Source organism: Dendropsophus ebraccatus, chromosome 2 (assembly GCF_027789765.1).
Source record: "Dendropsophus ebraccatus isolate aDenEbr1 chromosome 2, aDenEbr1.pat, whole genome shotgun sequence".
Taxonomy (NCBI): domain Eukaryota; kingdom Metazoa; phylum Chordata; class Amphibia; order Anura; family Hylidae; genus Dendropsophus; species Dendropsophus ebraccatus.
The window spans coordinates 46,150,697-46,176,578 of NC_091455.1; the positions used below are offsets into that span (position 1 = coordinate 46,150,697).

Below are 25,882 nucleotides of genomic sequence, written 5' to 3' on the forward strand. Positions count from 1 at the left end.
GTATAGGTGTGACAGAAAACGAGGAAAAGACAAACAAACACAATAATACAAAGTCAGGAATCCGAGTTAGCAACAACTGGTCAGTGCAGTACCAAAGCGTAGTTAAAAGAGTAGTCAAAAAGCCAAAGCCAAAATCCAAGAACCGGAACAACAATTAGAAGGAACACTAGGTCAAGAAAACACTCAGGAACCGAGGCTCTATCGCAGGCAAAGAAGGACACACAGGGGAAGATACTAAAGGAGACTAGCGTCCCAGCCCCAGGAGGGGATTAGTGCTGAGACTCCAATTCCCTTAATACAACAGAAGCTGACTGGTGCTGACAGCAACCTATCTATCTATCTATCTATCTATCTATCTATCTATCTATCTATCTATCTCCTATCTATCTATCTATCTATCTATTCTGAACCATCCTCACCAACTCAATTAGAAACAAAAGCATAAAATACCTTAAAACAAGTGTATAAAATGCATCCCAAAAACGACATCTATTACAATCACGCTGATTTGCAAGCTTTTTTCGGGAGTCTTTTTACAGGCAGCCTATACACATTGTTTTTATAACCATGTAAATATACCTTAAAAGAGACACACATATCTAATTCTCCTGCTCGACCTCATAGTCTGTTGCTACCATAGATTTATTGTGCTTATGAAGTTAGTTTCTTTTTGTGGTAGCGCCATGACAGTACCTTGGCCACGACAGCAGAGAAACATGTGAAAGGCTTCAAAATAAACAAGAACATAATTGCTATTCTTCTGTATGCAGATGGAAGCCATAGGCTAAATTGTATTGTGGTCGGAAAGTATGAAAAACCAAAGGCTTTCAAAAACACTCCTTTGAAGAAAACCAGAGGAACATATGGATAACTGCACAACTTCAAGGACATTAGTAAAAGACGTTCTCCTATCTGCAAGGCGTATCTAGCACAATATCAGTAAAATACAAGGGACTTCTTTAGTGCTACTGGTGGTCCATAGTTTTTTCATTAATAATTCGTAATTATTATCCTTTACTAATTAACTTTGTTTTGGTTGCCGAAACCAAGAGCCATTGTACTGTAGCAGATGTTAAAGTGAATGTACCAGCAGTATTGCCCCCAGTGGGATGAAACCGCCACCCCTCTGTGATGCGGCTCTATAAATTCTAAAGGAGCTGCGACAAAAAAAGGACTGCGGTTTCAGCTTCCCTGCGCCATCAACGTTCTATCCATGTGAAAAATGTTGGGTTCCTTTTCTCCTGCAAGAAGCTTTTGTGCTAAAGCAAGCTGATCTCATAGCTGTTTGCAACAATGGTTCCAAGGATATGTCTGCTTGCTAGGCAAAGAAGGTGGAATGTAGTGCCCAATGTGTCTTCACTGGAAGGTGCCAATTGGTGCAAAGTACAGAGACCCCATGAGGATAACCAATTATGCCAACTTTACTGAGACAGGCCAGGCAACAGTCATACCATTATATTGAATATGATTGCTGTATAATAAAGTGTTGGGTATTATATAATGCCAATGGGCAATAGAGAGGGTTAGTAGCATATACCTACAAATATGGCCCATGGACTTATGTCTGAGTGTAGTTGTACATTTTAGTTATCTGCATCTGAGTACAAATAAATATATATTTATATACAGTACAGACCAAAAGCTTAGACACATCTTCTCATTCAGAGTTTTCTGCATTTTCATGACTATGAAAATTGTAGATTGTAGCGGCATGCTATTCCATCCGGTTTGCGTTTAGTTGGACCATCATTTATTTTTCAACAGGACAATGACCCCAAACATAACTCCAGGCTGTGTAAGGGCTATTTAACCAAGAAGGAGAGTGATGGGGTGCTACGCCATATGACCTGGCCTCCATAGTCACCAGACCTGAACCCAATCGAGATGGTTTGGGGTGAGCTGGACCGCAGAGGGAAGGCAAAAGGCCAACAAGTGCTAAGCATCTCTGGGAACTCCTTCAAGACTGTTGGGAGACCATTTCAGGTGACTACCTCTTGAAGTTCATCAAGAAAATGCCAAGAGTATGCAAAGCAGTAATCAAAGCAAAAGGTGGCTACTTTAAAGAACCTAGAATATTGTTTCACACTTTTTTGTTAAGTATACTATATAATTCCACATGTGTAATTCATAGTTTTGATGCCTTCAGTGTGATTCTACAATTTTCATAGTCATGAAAACACAGAAAACTCTTTGAATAAGAAGGTGTTTCCAAACCATTATACAACAGGTTTGAAAGGCATAGGAGGATTTGATATGAATTTGCCAGCTATGTTTGTACATTTCCAGGATGATAGGTTAAGTGGATTATAAATAAAGCTTAAAATTTGGACATGTATCTCTTCTGTGCACACTGTAGAATATATGTATTACGTGCAATATAAAGATCATTCAAGAGTCTTATGTTGATGTGTGTCTCGCAAGTATGTAGCATCTGCTGGCAGCGTTTCCTCTGGGAGTGCCATCAGAGCAGAGTTCCGGATGTTCTTATTTATTGAACACTCTCTCTTAAAGAAAAACAATTTAAAGTACAATTTGTAGTTTATTCCTGTTTGAGATCAGAGGCTCTTTATTTACTGTATTTACTTTCTGTATTAAAAAAAAAAAAAAAAAAACTAAAACATTTTCATGTAGGAAGGAAACTTAACAAAACCCTGAGTTTGTCGCTCCCAAGACGAGTCCATGGAGCTCTGCACGGAGCATGGACAGGTAAGGATAACATGTTTATTATTTTTATATGCACCTGCAGCAATGTATAAAAAAGACCGACCGCCAAACAACCCCTTTAAAGCTACAATCTTGGGCATGTACAATTTATATGCAGTCTGCTACCTGTCCTTAGTGATAGATTTTACATGGTTGGTGATAATTGTCTGAATGCTAGTTAGACTATAGATAGCAAGTAAGAAATTGTGATCTGTGAACTAAACATAACATAGGACTCTTTTAGTCATAGGTTTGGGGGTATCAAGATACAATACTATTACCAAAACCATCAGGCATAGAGGTCCGGGGAAAAATGCCCCCTTAGTAAACCTGACTCTTAACATTTCAAATTTGTCAGGTTTACTAAGGGGCCATTTTTCCTCGGGCGAGCAGGGGGCATCTGAGAAAATACACGAGTCTCCGATTGACTTTTATGGGATTTGATTCTCAATTACAACGATATGTAACTTGTCTAACTTTTTTTTTTTTTTATGGCTTTTAAAAAATTTAAACCTTTAAAAAGTATATATATATGTTCCTTAAAGTTGCTCTATTCCCAGGCCTATAGCACTTTTATCCTTTGGTCTATGCGGCTGTGTGAGGTGTCATTTTTTGCGCCATGATGTGTTCTTTCTATCGGTACCTTGATTCCCCCTGGGGGACTTCTAGTATTACTTCACTGATCTCTCATACAGATCTATGAAGTTTTGCTATACTGCATAGATCCATGAGATCTGTGCTCTATTGCTTTCCGCCGCTGCAGCCGAAAGCAATAGAGTGCTGAGCCGGGATCGGCGCCATTACGGCGCAGACCCCACCGCGTGACTTCCCTCTGAGCTCCCCTAGTGGCACCAGGACGTTCAGTAACGTCCTGGTGCCGCTAGGGGTTAATTGAAGTGTGACACTGACTTTAAAGAGGATGTACCACCAGGTACATCCTCTTTAGGCTGAACCGAAGGATCGAACAGTGCCATCACAGGGAAGCCGGTGCTGCCGTCCGTTTTTCGGACCACAGCCCGGTTTCCGGGCAAGGCGCCATTCTATGCACCAGAACCAGCAGGTTCTCAAGCACTGGAGGCCGGCCGGGCCGCTCCCAATGGGAGGGAATTCCCTCCCCTGTATGATGCGGCTCCATTCATTCTAAGGGAGCCGCGTCATACAGGGGAGAGAATTCCCTCCCACTGGGGGTGGCCCGGCCTACCTCCACTGCTTGAGCACCGGCCGGTTCTAGTGCATAGAACGGACCGTGGCACCGGCTTCCCCATGATGGCGCAGTTCGATCCGTCGGTTCAGCTTAAAGAGGATGTACCATCTTTTCCTCTTTAAGGGAAAAGATGGTGTCAGAGCTTTGCATATCCTTTCTTCCAGGATTTCCAGTAAGTTTCCGCACAGACGACCTACAGTTTACAGCAAACGTAATGGAAAAGTTTAGACATCAAAGACAATTTTACTCTTAGTTCTCGTATAACTTGACAGATCATAAAGATTGGTTTTCCCCTAAAAGTGTAAAGGGGTTGTACTGCTATTCCCTTGCTGGCACTTGTACTCCACCACTCCAGCCCCCCTTGTGCTTACACGTAGCAGGCCCACTCATAGTGGCTATAGCAGTGTCCCATTGATGCCAGTGAATTGTTGGGCACAAAAAGGGGCCCTGGTCAAACGAGTTTACTTTAATTCTGTTGATATAAACTTTTAGGGTAAATTCACACGGGCAGATCCGCTGGGAGTCTCAAGCACGAAATTCGCAGCTAATCTGCTAAACACGGATAAGCTTCGGATTTCATGCGTGCGACTCCTGGCGGATCCGCCCGTGTAAATTTATCCTTGAGCTATGTTCACACAGTCTAATACAACAACCGTTGTTTGAGATGGCAGTTGGTTTTGAGTGTCAAACAACAGCCGATTTGTTAAGTGTTCCTCCAGCCAATATTGCAATATCAGCCGTAGGAACATTATTTTTCACCCATAGAATCTGCTGGCCGTATGGGTGTGAATGAAAACCATTTAACCATTGACTTTCATTCATACTACGGCCTGAAGAACGGCCACACAGTGTGTAAACAGTCTGTTTTCTATTGCAGTTTTTTTTTTTAACTACGGCCGTTGAAAACAGACATGTAGTTAATGCTGTAACTGTGTGCACAATAACGGGCGTCGTTCTATTGAAATCAATAGAACTCAATTAATTCGGAACCTTGCGGCCTTTGTTTCCAATGACTACTACGGCTGTAGTTTCCCGAATTCATTACACTGTGTGAACATAGCCTTATAGTGACATACATTTGCATTTATATTGGAAATAGGTCAAAGCTAAAATTCTAAGTAGGAAAGATGTTTTCCCTCTCGTGCTTACATTCTTTCTTTTTGAATAACAGCCTGGCAAAAAGGTTAGAAGTGTATGAATAACTGGTGATTGTTTATTACAGACGTGATAAATCAAGTATCACATGTTGAAGAGATTTGGAGGCTTTTTCTCTGTTTACACGTTCACTTTCTCTATTTGGCTTTTACATTATTTTACATATAAGAAATAGCAAAACAAAAAGAAATGTTAATATTTACTTTATCCGACCTATTTGTACATATTTACAGATTTCTTTAGGGTTAGAAAAATATTTGTTTACTTTTGAAATGTTTTCTGAACAGTCATTTACTAGGTTCACATCTGTGCTAGAAGCAGTTTTCAGGGCCCCCATTGCAGAATCGGGTCTGTTGTATGATGAAAAACGAGAGCCCGGTGGATGCCATTGACTTTAATGGGGTCTGTAGAGTATTCGGGCAGTGTCCCTTATTTCACTCTGGCCAGCTCAACAAATACAGTAGCTTAGGATGCCCTGATTACACAACTTCTTACAGTTTATTGATCCCTCTCATTTCCAAGATATTTTGGCTTTTAGTTTGTCAAATATTTCAGGAAATGGTTATATAGATGTAAACTTGAAGGAGAAGTCCAGTGAATATGATAAATAAAATTCTCAACCCAAATGTATATAAGATGATAATACAAAGCTATTACTGATTCTGCAAACTTAATGTACTTTCAGCTCCTTCTCTTGCCATCTGACGTAGTGTAGTCCTATCCAAATTAATTCCGTCATGACCCACTGTTTCTTTATGGGCGCCATTTTGAATTGTGATGAGTTGCATCATCTACTGTATGTAGGTGTCACTGCATCAGGACAGCTACTCCCTCCTCACTCGGCTGGGAGGTTCTACAGTGGGACATGTAGGATTTGAACAGCACACTCGTAGAGCAGCGGTTCCGATCTCAAAGGCTATGGACAACAAGGTACACTGGGTCCCTTATTTTAATAAGAACGGCTTTTGTTAGTGATTTAAACAATGGCTGAATTCACTATGGGGAACAGCAGCCACTGTGCACATAATTTACTGCACAAGCCTATGGCTGTTGTTATTACAAAGTGTGAACATAGCCTTAACCCTTTGAGGACCAGGCCCAAAATAACCCAGTGGACCGCGCAAATTTTGATCTTTGCGCTTTCGTTTTTCCCTCCTCCCCTTCTAAGAGCTCCAGCACTTTCAGTTTTCTATCCACAAGCCATGTTAATGCTTGTTTTTTACAGGAATAGTTGTACTTTGTAATGGCGTCTTTCATTTTACCATAACATGTATGATGGAATCCCAAATATATTATTTATGAAGATATAAATAGGTGAAATCGTAAAAAAGAATGCAATATGGTAATGTTTGGGGGGTTCCTGTGTCTACGTAATGCACTATATGGTAAAAGCGACATGATACTATTATTCTATAGGTCAGTCCGAACACAACCATATGCAGGTTACACAGATTCTCTAATGTTATATATATTTTTTTAAATGAAAACCTTTTTTGGCAATTAATTATAAATAAAATAGCCCAATTGTGACGCTTATAACAGTTTTATTTTTTCACCTATGAGGCTGTATGGGGTGTCATTTTTTCCGCCATGATCTCTAGTTTTTATTAATACCATATTTGTGAAGATCGAACGTTTTGATCACTTTTTATAAATTTTTTTTTATATATAATGTAACATTAAATCGGTAATCCGCACACTTTTTTCCCTCTTTTCGTATACGCCGTTCACCGTTTGCAATGACGCTTGTTATATTTTAATAGATTGGACAATTACGCACGCTAAGCATGTGAGAGACCTCCGGTGGTCCGTTTTAACGATCGGGACCCCCGCAGTAACACTGCGGGGGTCCGGATCAGTAAGTTACAGGGGACTCCCCCTGTCACTTACACTTAAACGTCGCGGTCGCGCCGCAATCGCGGCATTTAAGGAGTTAATGACACGCGGCAGCGCGATCGTTGCAGCGTGTCATCACCGGTGAGGTCCCGGCTGCTGATTGCAACCGGCCCCCACCTGCTATGAAGCGCGCTCCACTCCGGAGCACGCTTCATAGCCGGAGAAACACCCAGGATGTATAGTTACGCCCTAGGTTGTCTGGGGACAGACTTCCATGGCATAACTATACGCCCTGGGTCGTCTAAGGGTTAAAGCAAATATGTTATCAGAAAATTACCAATTGTTTAAATCAAGTTTTATACCGATGTTAAACATATTTTGTAAGAATTCTTAATTTTTTTTGCAGGTTTCTTTCTTGTCGCTAGTTATAAAACTAAGCTCAGATTTCCAGTTCTGTCTGTGGTGATAAGAAGGAAGCAATTGTGCAGCATCACAGTGAAAAACAGTTTGGGCAAGATGGAAGCCCCCATAATAATATACAAACAATGAAATAAAAAAAAAATACTGAAAATAGAAGTGAAAACAGAGGATCGCCAAGGTGTCAGGTGTTGGTATTTCACCAGTGATCAATAAACTATTTAGAATGTTAAAATTTTCACTTTATGTTACTTAACATTATTGGCAAATACTTTAATATGAAAAAGGTTTTTAGACTTTATTATGGACCCGTGTAGACATGTATCTTTGTAGGGAAGGGGTAACAGGGCAGCTTTGCATTTGAAAGTACTTTTCTAAACAGTGTAAATTGTATTGGTAAATGAAATGACGTCAGTAGTGTTTAAACTAGAAATGAACGACCGAACAGGCCGTCCGCATTCACAGTGATGTCTTGGTGACCAAGTTTATGTTTATCCAACTGCTTTTACTTTGGAGCTGACCACAAATTTTATTATGATACTGAAGTTGCGGATGATGTCATAACCAACTCATGACCACCTTGTAAAACACCCTTACGGTAGACCTTAAATAAATAATTTATCGCTGAATAGTCTATAGTAGAGCTGTACCGTAACTTTCCTACATTATGAAAAACTGAGATAGCGGACAGCCTTGCATTATATATTACATTAATTGTAGAATATTTGTAGCTGAAGAGTCTTGACATAATTAAGCAACATTTCCAGTACAAATAGTAACATACTTACGATTTACAGTACTTCTAAGGTATCAAGAGACTCAAGTATATACTAGACAGAAAGGTTGTCGATTGCAAGGGAAGGATTCCAAATAGTGACCACCAATGATCTTATACCTATGGAGAGCTGTATAATAATGTGTAATGTTTATAGTATTGCTCCTATTTATTAAATATTTAAATTATGTAAAAAAAATCCAGCGGGGGGGATCATTTCTCCTACACCAATCATAATGCGTTCCAACCACAGTGGAAATCACAAACCCATTACTCCCCCAGTAAAAAATGGTGGTGTGGTTTCCACCACATTTCATGCACATATGTGGAAACCCAGCCTATAGCTATGTATTTGGGTCAGATTTATTTCAACCAAAACCAGGGGGTTAAAAACATAGAAACTGCAAATGTTTTCATTACATTTTTTCTCTGTTGTTTTCACTCCATGAAATACTGACCAAAATACTAATATTGACCAAAATACTATGTGTGAACATAGTATTAAACTGATCAAACACACACAGGTCTCTACACTGAACAAATGACCTCTTCCAAATAATGGCTCAAGGATACATAGTTTTCTCAGTGTTTCTACACCAACAATCAATGCATAAGAACCTAGGGCAGGGATGGGGAACTTTTGGCCCTCCAGCTGTTGCAAAACTATAGTGCCACCATGCCTGGACAGCCAAAGCTAAAGCGAGTTTTAATTCTGCAACAGCTGGAGGGCCGAAGGTTCCCCTTCCCTGCCCTAGGGCTTTTACTTGGTCTTCTTCCACTTCTTCCACCCTAGAATCAACAAAAGATCCTGCAGTAAGCGCTGAAGGCTTCTATGCTGTGCAATCCTGTTTCTCCATTTTAGCATCCACATCCATCGAGTGCACGGGAATCGACCAGGTATTAAGGGATTAGCCAAAACAGCATAAACAATAGGCATTCACTGTCACATGTAGAACCACTAAATGGTATTAATAAGTAGGTAACTGCCTGAGCCGTAATGCTACCTCAATATAACTAAAATAAACCGAACAAACAAAAACTGAATAATGTAGCAATAATTTTTATTTAAAGGGGTACTCCAGCGCTGATTTAAAAAAAAAGAATCAATCAAACATAGTTTGCCCACTTACCATCTCTCCTGAATCTGTCTCCGTTTGAATTTCCGGCTGTTTGCAGGTCCCTTAAGCTCCAGTTGGTGGCTTCATTTTTTCTTTACTTCCTTGTTTTGGCTTTCCCATGATGCACTTTGCCTCCTGCGATGTCTAACTGACTGTAAATATGTTAGATGGCTTGGAGCATGTTCAGCCAATCAGAGCAACCTGTGTCATCTGACAAAGGGAGGCTGGCTTAACAGTATTTAAACCCGCCTCCCTCTTGATGTAATTGTCACAAAATGGCTGCAACAGAAAAGTCTGGGATCAACAGTCATTAGGTAAGAATGAGGGGAAAAGATGGGGAAAGGGGGCAGTTAGGTGATTGAAGCATATTACAGAGTTATATAACTTTGTAATGTGTTTCAATTACTGGGAAAAAGCTTTTCGCTGGAGTACCCCTTTAAGCATGATAAAAATACATAATAAAAAAAAAAATAATCACACACTATAAAAACAGGGTGGCAATCGTGGAGAGATATTAGATGTCACATGACCATAAAAAGCAGTTCATATAAAAGAACACTGGGACCGCGTGTAAAGTGCTGAGTGCATAACAAATCAAATGAGGATAAGCCGCGTATTCACTATAGAAACCCTTCCCATCCCATATCTGAACCACAGCAATATTACCAATCTCACAGAGTCTGTTCACTCTCCAGGACGCTTTGTGCTTTTTCACAGCCCATTCACTGATGCCCGTTCACTTGTCCACACCAGAGGACCGCTATGTATATACAATACATGTTTTGCTACTTCATTGGTGAGTGCCAGGGTATTCTTTCTTACCCCTGTTGGTTCGATGTGCGGGGCTGTTGCACTAAGTTGAGCACCATCCGTAGCCTGGACATTGGGGCTATTTGATTTTATTGGACACTAGCAGCTGCAGTAGTGCCAAGGAACTCTTTTTACATACTGATAGTCTGATACATATATTTATATTTTTTTTCAATAACTATGTAATATGATTCTCTCCCACCTATGCCAGCATATAAAAAGATTTTAATTTTACCTTCATTGATTTGTAATTTAGAAAATGTAATGTCACTTCTTAGTTTCACACAAACTGTCAGGACAAACTTATATGAGCTTTGGATTCCATGAAAATTACCATCCACTGTAGGCACATTGTACGGACTGCGTACTGCAGAGGTGGTGTATGTGTATACTGCCACCTAGCAGTTGTACATAGATTAAGGAAAACATTTCTCTGCCTGGTGTAAGGTGCTTAGAAAACTATATAAGATATTCATCCTCTATTTACAGTTAGAGGAAAATGTAACCATATCAGTTTATTTCATGTGTCCCTATTATGAAGGTTTATGTGTCCTTTAGTGCTTTTACAGACTGCTCTTGTAGTCTGTATTTAATACTCCTAATCCATCTTGGTGATGCAGTCTGTATCTTTATAAATGAGGGACACAAACTTTTAGAATAGAGACACTTGTTAATACACAGCAATCTCACGCTGGATAGAGCATGATCACTTTGTATTGACAGAGCGGAGGGAAGATCATGGGAGCCGATGCCACTACTCTGCATGCCCGGAAGTACGGGCTCGTGATGACTCTTTTGAAAAGAGGTCATAAAGAGATACAGAAATATATTTTAAAGTGACACTACCCACAATCTGACCCCCCCAAACCACTTGTACCTTCATATAGCTGCTTTTAATCCAAGATCTGTCCTGGGGTCCGTTCGGCAGGTGATGCAGTTATTGTCCTAGAAACTGCTTTAAAACTTGCAGCCCCGTGCCCAACGGCCGTGGCTTAGAATCTCTTTGCCCTAACTTTGCACCACCCCTCCGTCCCTCCTCCCCACCCTCTTCATCATTAGGAATGCCACTGGAACATTTTTTCCATGCTGAACATTGCACAGGTGCCTTAACGATCCAGCCCTTGTGCCGGGCTAACACAGGTGGGGAATAGGAGACAATCTGCCTGGAGCATTCCTAATGATGAGGAGGGTAGGGAGGAGGGACAGAGAGGGTGTGCCAGCCTAATGCATACACAATCTAGGCCACTCCGGTTGGGCATTGGGCTGCAAGACAATAACTGCATCACCTGCCGAACGGACTAAAGGACAGATCTTGGATTAAAAGCAGCAATCCGAAGGTACCAGCGGTTTGGGGGGGGGGGGGGTCGGATTGTGTGTACAGAGTTGCTTTAAATGCAGGCGCAAAATTTCATATTTAGCAGGGAAAAAAAACAATGTCAATAATTAGGATTTTATAACAGCAGAGTATTAAAAAAGTAAATATCATCTACTGTAAGTTCTCTATTAACTAAGAGGGTTGGATGGGGGGGCTCTGTTACTGTGAATATAAGATGAGGAAAAAGAAGCAAAAATTGGCAGCACCCCTATGCCTCTATTCACACTGTAGGTTGCACGCTGCATGTGGCTTAAGTATAGAAAAAAAAAAAACAGAAAGTGCAAAAGCAACCTACAGGTTCAAGTGCTTACTGTACATACCCCCCCCCCCCCAGTGTACACACAATAAAAACCTGCTCTATAGTTTTTAAAAGATGAGGATCTCAGCAAACCATTTTATCAGAGTGTACCATGTCACCATGTTAAAGGGGTATTCCGGCGGTGATAAATAAAAAAAAAAACAATCAACATAAACATAGATTTTACATATAACGTCCCTTCTGAGTCTGTCTCCGTGTGAATTTTCCACTGTTTGCAGGTCTCTGATGCTCCAGTTGCTGGCTTCATTCAGGGCCAGTTTTAGACTAAATGTGTCCCTGGGCAAAGTTAAAGGTGGGGCCCCATATGCTGAAATATTGTAGCAATAATTTAAGGTCCCCATACATTTTACACTTTTGTTGGTGGTACCTGCTGCTCGTGGTGGGTTCGGCCATCAGTGTAAGGTGTATGGGGCTCTGTGGACAGTCTGACAGATGACATCAGTGGACATAAGGGGTCGGGCGTGATGGAAAATCAACATCCAACCTCTTTGTTCTCAGAGAGATAAGCCGCCATCAGATCTGTCTGGCTAGAGCTTATCCCTCTTATAGAGAACACAGGAACACTCATCTGTGCAGAACATTCCTGTGTATGGGGAGGATGGGGCCAGATGGGAGAGATAATTGTCTTCTGAAGGACTGTTCAGCCAGCAGTTATTGGAAGTGTACGGCCACTTTAAGGGCCGTGTTACACGGCCTGATATTCCGGAGAAGTGAGCGCCAATCTAGTAGAATGGAGCTCGCTTACAGAGCCTACTACATGGCTCAATTATCGTGCAGCAAAGGCTGTATATATATATATATATATATATATATATATATATATATATCATTAGTGATGTCTGTGCAGCCCTTGCTGTATATAGTGAACAATAAAGATATATACTACCTGACCACGTTTCCCGGTGTCCTCCGGCCGTGTCTGTGGGATCCCCCAGTCACCGCAGCTGCAGCTCTCACTTCTGGTCCCCTCTCTGAAGTGATCGGCCGCTCAGACAATCACTGGCCGTAACAAACAGACAAAGCCTGAGGACACCGGGGGACGTGATAAGGTAAGTAACAGCTTTATTATGTTATACGCACAATCAGCAGCCAATGATTTTTACACTTGCCAAAAGACAATGATCAGTTGATGACTGTAGTCTTTATTACACAGAGCGATATCGTCCGGATTTGGACAATTTTCGCTCCGTGTATTAGGCCCTTACTCACATTGAGTTAGTTCAGAAGGTTACATGCCAGGACTGCCGCTACAGGGCAGGACTGCCGCTACATGCCAGGACTGTCGCTACATGCCGGGACTGCCGCTACTGTACATGCCAGGACTGCCGCTACTGTACATGCCGGGACTGCCGCTACTGTACATGCCGGGACTGCCGCTACTGTACATGCCAGGACTGCAGCTACTGTACATGTCGGGACTGCCGCTACTGTACATGCCGGGACTGCCGATACATGCCAGGACTGCCGCTACATGCCGGGACTGCCGCTACTGTACATGCCAGGACTGCCGCTACTGTACATGCCGGGACTGCAGCTAATGTACATGTCGGAACTGCCGCTACTGTACATGCCGGGACTGTCGATACATGCCAGGACTGCAGCTACTATACATGCCAGGACTGCAGCTAGTGTTGTAAACACAAAAACTATTCATATGCTTTGTTTTAAAAAAATGTTTAAAAAACTATATCAGGGCCAAATATTACCTCCATACTGTTATTGAAGAAAACACACTATGTGTTTTCTTCCACCGCATAATGACACTATATACACTATATACAGACCAATATTAGCACCACACCATAACCGCCACATAATGACACTATACACTCTATATACAGACCAATATTACCGCCATAGAGTGACCACCACATAATGACTCTATATATGCACTACATGCTGACCAATATTATGTGGTGGTCAGTCTATGGCAGTAATATTGGTCTGTACAGTGTGTATATAGAGTCATTATGTGGTGGTCACTGTATGGCAGTAATATTAGTCTGTATATAGAGTCATTATGTGGTGGTCACTCTATAGCGGTAATATTGGTCTGTATATAGAGTCATTATGTGGTGGTCACTCTATAGCGGTAATATTGGTCTGTATAGTGTGTATATAGAGTCATTATGTGGTGGTAACTCTATGGCATTAATGACTCTATATACAGACTAATATTACCCCCATACAGTGACCGCCACATAATGACTATATACACACTATATACAGACCAATATTAGCACCATAGAGTGACCACCGCATAATGACACTATATACAGACCAATAATAGCACCACACCATAACCGCCACATAATGGCACTATACACTCTATATACAGACCAATATTACTGCCATAGACTGACCGTCAAATAATGACTCTATATACACACTATATACAGACCAAAATTACTGCCATAGAGTGACCACCACATAATGACTCTATATACAGACCAATATTACCGCCATAGAGTGACCACCACATAATGACTCTATATATGCACTATATACTGACCAATATGAGGTCAGTCTATGGCAGTAATATTGGTCTGTATAGTGTATATAGTATCATTATGTGGTGGTAACTTTATGGCATTAATGACTCTATATACAGACTAATATTACCCCCATAGAGTGACCACCACCTAAGGATTGAATATCACCTTATTTTTTTCTCAATAAAATACACGGTATTACCTTAGTGACATCATCATACACTATACATAGGAGCTGCAGCCAATCACCGGCCTCAGTGATCTCCTGCAGCAATTACATAGGACTGATGAGGCCAGAGAATGGCTGCAGCTCCTATACACAGTACATTCACTTCTACACTTCTGCTGGACAGTGGAGTCAGCAGTGCTCATATATATATATATATATATATATACATATACACCAGGGGCGCCTGGGCCCCCCAACCCACTGTAACTATGGCAGCACTATCCTGGCGTTCATAGTACAGTATAGATAATGTCATAATGTCCTGATTTGTGCAAAATTGCCATTAAAAAACTGTGATTTTTTTGCAAATCATGGCGGAAGTGTAGCCAGGAGACAGTACACCACTGAAAGTATAAGTCTTTTTGGGTGGTCATGGACCCCCCAGGAGCTCAGGGCCCTGGGCTGCCGCACGGAACGCCCCTATTATAATCCACTACTGATACACACACATCCCTCATACACCTACATCCATACACATTTCACACTACATACACAGTATACTTACTACCTCTAGAAGCATGCTGGGAGTAGTGGTGCATCCACACATGTCCATGCAGCAGCAGCAGGCTGGGATCCTCACACCGCGGCCTGCAGCCCTCTCCTCCATGTCCCGACTGCTGTAATATTACACCATGTGACACAGGGGAGGTCACATGGTGTAGTGAAGCTGGAGGGAGGGGGAGAGGGGAGCACCACACCGGAGCAGAGCGTCCTGTAGCCTCTGTGTGACCCCTGATAGCTGTAGCCAGGGATCATTCACAGACGCTGCAGGACCCTCCCACTGTGCTCCTGCCCCTGACACATTATGTAATTGCCGTAGGGGGCCCCCGGGGGATGGGGGCCCTAGTCAAGTGCCCTGTTTGCCCCCCCCCCCCCCCCCCCTAACGCCGGCCATGGCTTCATTTTTTCTTTACTTCCTGGTTTGGGCTTTCCCATGATGCACTTTGTCTCATGTGATGTCTAACTGACTCTGTAAAACTGTTAGATGGCTTACAGCTTGTTCAGCTAATCAGAGCTAAGTAACCTAAGTCACCTGACAAAGGGAGGCTGGCTTAACAGGGCTTAGTCCCACCTCCCTCTTGATGATGTCATTGTCACAAAATGGCTGCCACAGAGCAGTCTGGGGTCAACAGTCATTAGGTAAGAATGAGTTTACTTCCCTTCCTGGTGGGGGATTGAGGGGGAAAGAGGGGCAGATAGGTGATACAAGCGTATTACAAAGTTATATAATTTTGTAGTGTGTTTCAATTACTGGGAAAAAGCTTTTTGCTGAAGTACCCATTTAAGGTATCCTCTGCCCCGTTGTAGGCTTATGTTAGTCCAGGAGAGGCCATTGCTACTGTGAGAATGCTAGAGTAGGACCATGTTTCTGAGGACACCTTAACGTGGCGACATGGTACACTCTGTTTGATCAAATAGTTTGCTAAGATCATAATTTTTCTATATTTATAGAGCATGTTTTTATTGTGTATACACCGGGGGAGTATATACAGTAAGCACTTGCACCTGTGGGTAGCTGTTGCACTTGTTTTTTGCCTGAATATAAGACGAGGAGCATATAAGTGAAAAGTTATAGAGGTTGTCCATGGACAGAATTTATTTTACTTGGCGTATTGCCATACCCACCCACACAAATACACACACAGCTGCTGTTCCAGTGCCTGCTATTCACTTCTGTTTCCTGGTTCCTGTGAAGTATTGTCCCTCAAAGAACTGAAGTACTGTTTTCTTAGCCATTTGAGCAAGAAAATTTGACAAGCAGGTACCAGGGGTTATCAGAGCAGACACTACAGGGTATCAGAGTAGGTAAGTATGACTTTTATTTTATTTTTAATGTACCTTCAGCGAAATATAGAAAAGAAATTTTGTCCCCGAGACCACCCTCCCCCTTCCATAGAGTTATAATGTATGTTACACAGCTCATATGTAAGTATATAATGTATACATTACATGAGTGATTTTGAGAAACAGCTTGTGGTTACATTACTGAAATGCCTTTACAGTACTGTGGGTCTTCATTGGATACAGTCAACAATCTTGTCATCAGACACCTCACTAACTGCAGAGATGGGTTTCTTTTATGTAAAATGTGAGATGTAAAGACTACAGGGTAATTCTGTGCATATTTTGGACTATAAAAATGGTTGTGCAAAATGTCCAAATTACGCTCCCCCAGCCCTGTCTTTTGCTTGCTGAGTCTTCCCGGCTGCTTGTATTTACATTCCTGTATGACACATGCTCCTTTTTCTCTAGATAGCACACTGCAGCCAATCACTAGCCTAGACAGTGGATGTGAAATAAACCATCTTTGCAATTTACATTAATAATTATTTATGTTAGTTTACAGAGATGAGCCAAATTTTTAAAAGTTCATTTCGTCAAGTTTGGCGTAAAACCTTAAATGCACAACACTAAGGCTATGTTCACACTACCTAAAAAACACGGCTGTATTTCATAACAACAGCCGTGTTTGCGCAAATAACGGCCATTATTTAGTGTGAACCCACATTATTTAGTGTGAGCCTAAAACAGTAAAACTATGGCAGCTAAAATAGTGGGACTGTTGGCGGTGTTTTGCTGTGAACCTCTCATACAAAATGTGCGTTCTTTCACTGCGAAAAAATTATTTTTAATGTCACATTGCTTTCTATGGGTGAATCTGCTATTTGTGGCATACCACTCCCCCCCCCCCCCCCCCCCAAAAAAAAAAAAAACAGCACTAGGAAAGTCTGCTAAAAAGCTGCATCTTCTCCTCTGTGTTTACAAAGTAAAACCACAGTAGAGGAAAGTATGGCGGCAGGTTGGCAGTGTGGTGCAAGTGGTCGTAAATGAGGTGCTTACTGGGAATCCGGCTGTCTACAAATCCTTATGGGGTGGCCTGACGAGGATGAGGAGCACTGGCATCCATGAGTCCTTATGGGGTGGCCTGTGGAGGAGGAAAACATGCCAACATGTCCCTTTCCACCCCTACCCAGCTACAGGGAGTAAGTTTGGTTCCGGCTGTTATGAGGAGCCAGATTGACGCCGTACACCGCCATTTTACCAGGGGAATTGAAGCTCAAGTGACTTGCATCCAAAGAGGTTGTCAAGCTATGAGCGTGCAGCATTCCTAGAAGAGCCCCGAACTTTTGGGAACGCTGCATGCTTATAGTTTTATAAGCATGCAGCATTCCCAGAAGTCCGGGAAGTTCAGTTCTTTCGTCTCTAGTTATCATGCTTTAAAACAAAGCTATACTTACAGCCTTGGATTACGAGCATAATTCATTCCAAGACCGTGCTTGCTTGTAATCCAAATCACTGAAACCAAAGCAAATTTTCCCATAAGAAATTACTGAAATGCGGACAATTGGTTCCACACCCCAAAAATAATGATTTTTTTATTCTGAATAACATGTAAGACAAATGAAACAAACATTTAGAAACAGCTGAATATGTCATATTATAGGTCACTGTAGAGTATAGCAATCAGCATGTGGAGTATAGTAAGTGCATAAACCTGAAAGAACAGCAGCAGTTTTTAGATACAGGATGGAACTGCAGATCCCTATAATGCAGTAGCGTAGTACAACAGGATAGAATAGGGAAGCAGGGCTGCTGTCAGAGGTCTGTGTGGTCACATAACAGCAATGGGGAAGGGGTGTGTGTTCAGCATGGACCAATCAGGAAGTGAGAATCACAGAGCTGTGCAGGAGGAAAGTGACAGAAACCTTTCTATACAGCAGTGTGAATGGCTGAGTGTAAGTGCAGGCACATTATAGTAGCAGTGCATATAGCTGAGTGTGAGTGTAGGCACACTACAGTAGCAGTCTGTATAGCTGAGTATTAGTGCAGGCACATTATAGCAGCAGTGTTAATGGCTGAGTGTGAGTGCAGACACATTATAGCAGGAATGGAGAGGATGGGAAACACAAGGGCTGACAGAGACTGCAGGGAGCATGGACTGCAGGAATGAGCAGAGCAGATGTGGGCACAAACATGCAGCACTTTCTGTCTGGGAAGAGAGGGGTTACAGCTCTGGGGAGATTACCTCCACAGTCCTGTCCCCTGATGTAAGCCCCAGCCTGAAGCGGATCTGCTATGATTTGGAAGGTGAGTCTTCCTGGGTCACAATACAGTGCTATAGACCACACTATGTAGACCATGCCCCTCCCCCACTTCCCGTCCCATCCAGTACAGGGAGCTCTAAAACCAAAGCAATGCTCTTAAACCAAGTTACAATTTTGAAAAACTGTGAGCTCTTCTTGCAAAGCCCTCTCAATTTAAGTTACTGTTAAACCGAGGTACCATTGTACTTGAAATCCCAGTCTCCTGAATGCAGCTTTTTAACTCTTGTGATGGTTGAAAAAAAAAACCTGAAGGCAGCAAGTCCTAGCTACAATGTAGTACAGAGAGTCACAGCTCAATGTGTCCATCGATCACATAACTGTCTTCTCTTTGAGCATGCAGATGACTGGGACTTCCTACTTTTAGTCTCTTTTTTTAAACCAACACAAGACTAAATATCTGCCTTCAGGACACTGGACCTGGATTTCTGGTAAGTATAGCTTAGTTTTAAAGCATGATAAAAAAAAAAAAATGAATGTAAATTGAAAACCTGCTTTATATCACATCTTCTGTTGATTTAGACATTGAAAGCTCATAATGACAGTGGCCATTTAAACAAACATTATAAGGCTATATTCACACAGCGTAAAAGTACGGCCGTTGTTGCAATCGGCAACAACGGCCGTACTTTGTACACCAAGACACTCTGCATGTTTTTCTATGCGATCCCGTCCAGAGCATATACACATAGTATCCGCTCCGGCCGAGATCCCAAGCAGCGCCGCAAAGAACTGACAGGTCAGTTTTCTGAGGCCGCTAATCATTGAATAGCAGCCGTAGAAAACCATGTCAGTGCACACTATAAAGCGAACGGCTCCGGCTGCTTGCTTCATACCGTGCAGTGGGAAGTTCTGATGCGGGCGTGCATCAGAACTCTACGCCCATAAAGATCATCCGGCCGGCCGGCTGGGATGATCTTTTTAAAGACCGGACGGTCTCATATGTAATGTGAACATGGCCTAAATGTGATTTATCACAGATCACAGAAGTCTGTACACTGACTAGTTTAAAGGGGTTTTCTGGGCAACATGGACTAATGAACCAGTGATCCAAAATAGCTCATCAGTTACTGACACCCAGCACCTGGGTCGATCAGCTTTTTGGCACCCTCATTACGCATCGACGGGAGTTTGTCTCTGTTCATTGTGTAGCGGTGGTGAATTATAGCTTAAACTCAGGTCTCATTCAATGAGTAAGAGCTGAGCTGCAGTTTTAAGTGGCCAATGCTACATAGTGAACAGAGACAAACTGCTTCACTGTGTTGTTTTGGCGCCGAACACCTAGGTTTTAAATGTCGGCACCTTACCAATTGGTGACTGATGATATCCTGTAGATAGCTCATCAGCATATTTTAAGCCAAAAAACCCTTTGCGTTTATATTGTCCACTTTGCATAAACTATTAGTTGGTGTACTTCAGGCATAGATAATGCACATCTTAATGTTATATTTTGTGCTCTTTGTATAAATTCTAGTACATTTTCAGCCAAAATTGTGGCACAACAGGCATAGAAATGTTTTATAAAAGATCCTCCAGAACTGTAATTTCATTGGGAATATAAGTATTCTTTAAGCAGAGTCCGGATAGCTAACATGTCCTCTATATAGCAACAAGGAAAATCTACTGCATTACAAAATAAATCAGAAAAAGGACCATCACAATATACAACAGGGTTTTTGTTATATTATCGAAAGTTGGGTGGGTAGGATGGATTTAGTAGAATCTTGGTTCCATTCATTCCAAAATAACACTTTAAAAAAAATTTTTAAGTGAATTTACAAATACTTTTTTCTGGATCCACACACAATAAAAGTATAATTAAATAGCAAATCTATTCTAACAATATTTTTTGGAAAAATATACATTTAAAGATATTTAAAATAAAAACAAATATTAGTGTATTATTATTAAACCAATATACAGACATCATTGTGTAGGTTAAAATCTAACTTTTTATGTATTTTTTTTTTACTTACATAATATTATTCTTTTATTAGTTTTTTCAGTAGGTTACTTTTTTAATTAGGTGTGTGAAACATTTCTCTGGCTAACCAATTGACGTCATGTGTAAAAAGCATGATTGGTAAACCACAAACAGAAAAAACAAATGCTATGTAGACATTCAATACGCTTATCCCATATAACCTGATATTGTTTATGTACAGTAGACGTTAGAAATGGATAAAATGAATACTTTGGAAAAAGAAAATACCTAGTTTCCCTCAAAAGTAACCCTGTTTTTAAAAGGGGAAAAATTCCTTTGCAAGGTGTTACCCAAAAAGCTTGCGGGATGTTGAATCATCCATTATGTCAGAAAATACTTTTTCTTTGAATGTGTAATGTAATCGAGTCACACGAGGGTGAGGTAACTGGATAGATGAGAGGAATGAGAGAAACTGGGTGGAATAGGTAATATGTAATAAGCTATATGTAAGGCATTTCATAATGGCCTCATTTACCCTAAGCTAAGCTTAAGAATCCACTTGTGTATATTTTTTTGTGTTTTTAAAGCATAGACAATCATTTAATACACATTCATCCTACCCTCCTAACCTGCGAATTCATCCTGCCTTAGTTATTCCATAGATTAGTGACCTTTTGTTTGGAGAAGATGTAGGTTTTGCATAAATTCAAAGAAATTCTTTAAGTGTCCCTATCACTAAAAAAAATCTTTTGATAAGTCAAAGGCTATGTTCACACAATGTCAAAAATAGAGAAAAGGTGGTCGATTTTGATATTTAAAAAAACATCAGTGATTGCCACTATTTAACTGACTGCAATGTCAATGTATTGAAGTTAATGGGAAGACAGACGTCCAATACACACAATGTATTGAATAACGGACGTTTTTACTGCAGACATCAAAATAATGAACATGATCATTATTTTCGGACGTCTTTTGCAAACAGCGGATTTTTTATTAGTTGTTCACACACAACTAATTGTGTCACTGTTCTTTCTCCATTTTTACTATTAAATTCAATGGACTTTTCAATTAAGCCGCATCCAAAGGCCAGTCAGTAACCCAAACTAGAATAATGTACCAACACCAGTCACTGCACTAAGGGAAGGCCAGGCTGCTAAATGACATCCGTTACTTTAGACTCATTTTAAACAGAGCAGAGAAAACGTTGTGTGAACATAGCCAACAACACATATCAAAAGTTTTAACCAGTCAAGTATCAGTGTGTTTAGACCCCACTGATTGCCAGAATGAGGTGGAAGAAGCGCACAGCTAGGTTGTTCTCTTTCCATCTCACTCATTGCTGGAAAAGACAACCCATTATGTTGTTCATGGGATAACCCCTTTAAAGGAATTTCTTAGGACTAAAACCTGAAAACAAACATAAGTTTAAAAATGTATAATTAAAAAATATGAAATAGTTGTGTGTCTAAGCGCACATGAGCGAAAGCTCCCCCCGTGTAAAGAGCTGCCGCAGTTACCGTGGGGGAACTTGTCCTAAAGCTTCCATTAAAATCGAAAATTGTATGGTTTCTGTGTCATAAACAAAACGGTTTGCACTATATGCAAATTACAGGTAATAGTCAATAAGGAGGAGTGGCGGCCTCTACTAGTCATGTGGCCAGCACAATGTACCCTACCAGACTTGAATGTGGTCACTGAGTGCTGGGAACTTTAGCATTCAGGGGTGTCAATCAAGCCTGCGAGAAAGTGAGAAGAACTGAATAGAGGCAAACACCTCTCCTCCTTCATGACTATTACCATTAAAGGGGTATTCCCCCCAAGAGCTAAAAAAATGAAATGCTCCCAAACCTAGCTGGTCTTACTCACCAAGTCCCCCTGAGTATTTTGAGCCATCTCCCATCTTTCTAGCTGCTGCCGTTCCTGAGTTACAATTTTTTCTAAAAGCCAATCTTTATCCAAAATAGGAAACTACATTTCCCATCATGCAATGCTTATGCCTGATGATGGTGAAGTAGCAGAGCTGAGACAATGAAGGAGATGATGACGGTGTAGCAGAGCTGAGATGGCGGTGTCGGTGTAGCAAAGCTGAATTGGAAGAGACGTTGTAGCAGAGCTGAGTTGGAAGTGACGTTGTAGCAGAGCTGAGTTGGGGATGACGGTGTAGCAGAGCTGAGTTGGGGCGACGGTGTAGCAGAGCCGCGGACGATTGGGGGGGCGGAGCTTGCTGCGGGCGATAGGGGGCGGAGCTTGCCGCGGGCGATTGCGGGGGGAGGAGCTTGCCGCTGGCTATCGCAGGGGGCGGAGCTTGCCACTGGCGCTGGGGGGCGGAGCTTGCCGCCGGCGATCGCAGGGGGCGGAGCTTGCGCGGGGTGGGGGGTGCCGCGGGTGAGTGCAGCGGCTATGCCTCCGGTGAGTGAGGGATGCCACGGGTGATGGGGGGCAGTTGGTTGTGGGCCAGGGGGCTGTGTGCTGCTGTGACCAGGTGGCTGCTGTTAGAGAGGGATGCAGTCACAGCTGCGCTGATCACAGTCTCCCTCTGTAACAGCAGCCACCCCATCAGTGTTCTCGGTCACTTCACTGTGCTGGGACTGAGGACACGTGATGCCGTCTCGGAGGGTGGGGGCCAGGAGCAGGGAGCGTGTCGGAGTGGACTGAGGTCTGATGATTCTATGCAATCCCTGGGGGTGAATGCAGCTGGATAACAGCAAAACTGTGTAGAATCTGTAATGACTTTGTATTGGAAAGATGGAAAGCTACGGGTGGGCAGCGTATTAATGCAAAAATAATTTTGGTGGGAATACCCCTTTAAGGTCAAAGTGCTGATCAAAGTGTGTTTATTTTAGAAATTGTGGCAAAGCAGAAGACATATCAAAACATACTATTTTATAGATATACTGACCCAGTTATATAATCATATAGCCGTCACAATTTGGTAACTGTCTCAGACAGGGCCGCCACCAGGAAATTTGGGGCTCCGTACAGCCAAAGTGACCGGGCCCCCCACCAGCTGTTATCTTGCACTGCATAGATTATTAGTTAAAGGACACCTGTCACCCCGGCTGCCAGGGGGATGCCCGCCCGACCCCCTGGTGGATCCCCTTATACTTACCCCTTCCTCGAAGTCCCTGTCCCAGACCCGGTCCTGCCCCATAAGATCCCCGTCAGAAGCCGTGCGCGCACTCACCAGAGATGAGTCTGACGCCTATAGAAAATGACTGCTCCAGTCATCCTTCATTGCATGCACTTTATCTTTGTATGTGAGAATATGTTGCCTCACAGATGGCCTGTTGGTCTACATAATGGACTTTTAGCTGTGCCCACTAGCCTTAAGACCAGGGGTATCAACCTCAAATACACAGTGGGCCAAAATAAAAAAAAATTGGACTAAGTCCACCCTTGATATTTATTGAAGCATGCGCCGTTCCTGGCACTGTGAGTGTGTCTCCTGGACTTTTGCACCAAAGGAACCTAACTATTTTTCTTACACAGAGCGGGGAGGGGTCATGCTGCAGCGCATCTTCTCCCCACTCGTTCTCATGATCGGTACAGGTGTGAACACTCATACCCGGACCGTTCAAAACTTTTGACATGTCTCTATGGTGTCTCTATGACATGTTAAACATTTTTACAAACGACAGGTACACTTTAATCAGCACAATTGTGCTGACTGGTTCCCAGAATGATAGTACAGAACTAGTGCACGTTGTGGTACGTATCAGATGCGGCTGCAGCAGTAGCTTTATAAAATGGTAAAAGCAGTTTTTTTCTGCTGTGCGAACCAGGGATAGGGGCAACGACTAGTTATCTGAGTGACTAGTCACCACTACCTGCCTGTCGGCACTCAGTGCGGTATGGGGCCTCTAATAAGCCTCTTTACCTGTCAATTATCCTCGCACTCTGTGCCAACAGGCAGAAGGTGGTGACTAGTCAATGGTGACTCCCCACTCAGATGACTAGTTGCTGTCCCTATCCATGCCTCACACGGCAGAATAAAACTGCTTTTACCATTTAATAAAGCTACTGCTGCAGCCGCATCTGGTACGTGCTGCAAGCTGCACAGCAGCTCTGTACTATGATTCTGGGAACCATATCAGCACAATCATGCTGATTGGTTCCCTTAAACTTCTTATACTCCATCTAAGACCAAACCCACAACTTTGTTGCAGCAAGTTACTGGTGGATTTGCACTGCAGTCAATGGGTAGCACATCTGCATTGGATTTCGTGCATACAAATCTGCAGCATGAAATCCACTGCTAACTCACAGCATATATATGTATTACAGAGGCTGTGTATGGGAGTATGTATGTGCGTGGGGGGTGAAGACTACACACAATCAGGCAGAGGCACAGCATATATGTGTATTACAGAGGCTGTGTATGGGAGTGTTGGGGGGGTGTACAGACTACACACTATCAGGCAGAGTCACAGCATATATATGTATTACAGAGGCTGTGTATGGGAGTATGTATGTGCGTGGGGGGTGAAGACTACACACAATCAGGCAGAGGCACAGCATATATGTGTATTACAGAGGCTGTGTATGGGAGTGTTGGGGGGGTGTACAGACTACACACTATCAGGCAGAGTCACAGCATATATATGTATTACAGAGGCTGTGTATGGGAGTGTTGGGGGGGTGTACAGACTACACACAATCAGGCAGAGTCACAGCATATATATGTATTACAGAAGCTCTGTATGGGAGTGTTGGGGGGGGGGTAAAGACTACACACTATCAGGCAGAGTCACAGCATATATATATATTACAGAGGCTGTGTATGGGAGTGTTGGGGGGGGGGTAAAGACTACACACTATCAGGCAGAGTCACAGCATATATACATACCTCCCAACTTTGGCTGAGAGGAAAGAGGGACATGGACACGCCCCTAACCCCACCCAAAGACACACCCTATCCCCCAAGACACGCCCCTAACCCCAAGACACGCCCCCAATCCCCAAGACACGCCCCTACCGTCCCATATCACGTCTTCCACTGTAGTGCCACATTGGTTTTCTTGCAGAAATAAATGGTTTGACCAGGATGGTAAGTATAGCACTTTAACTTATATCTCTTTTCCTTCTGAGCTAACTCTTGGCTTTGGCTCATTTCCTCTGCAAAAAAAAATCTTTTTAATTTCTGAAGACTTTAGCTGGCAATAAGTGATAAAACTTAGAATATAACATATTGTGGATTACATCCCTACACTTAATGGAGAGATATATACACACTCAGGAGGAAGATAAGTATATAATACACTGCTGTATATCTACACAGAATGGAGAGATATATACACACTCATACAGAAGGATAATAAGTATATAATACACTGCTGCCTACATAGCATGGAGAGATATATACTCACTCAGGAGGAAGATAAGTATATAATACACTGCTGATCACCAGGGCTGTATTTAC

At 42.2% G+C, this 25,882-nt stretch overlaps 1 protein-coding gene across 2 annotated transcripts in view; it reads right to left on the reverse strand.

Moving 5' to 3' along the window:
- CRISPLD1 (cysteine rich secretory protein LCCL domain containing 1) overlaps window positions 1-25,882 on the reverse strand; it is a 131,768-nt gene that overhangs the window by 86,707 nt on the left and 19,179 nt on the right. The window contains exon 1 of one of the 2 annotated variants that reach the window (XM_069957456.1): window positions 14,926-15,004. The exons of the other annotated variant lie outside the window; for it this stretch is intronic. The gene's annotated coding sequence lies outside the window, so the exon portion shown is untranslated. Of the gene's footprint in view, window positions 1-14,925; window positions 15,005-25,882 lie in introns of those variants that run through there. 2 annotated transcript variants of the gene reach the window in all.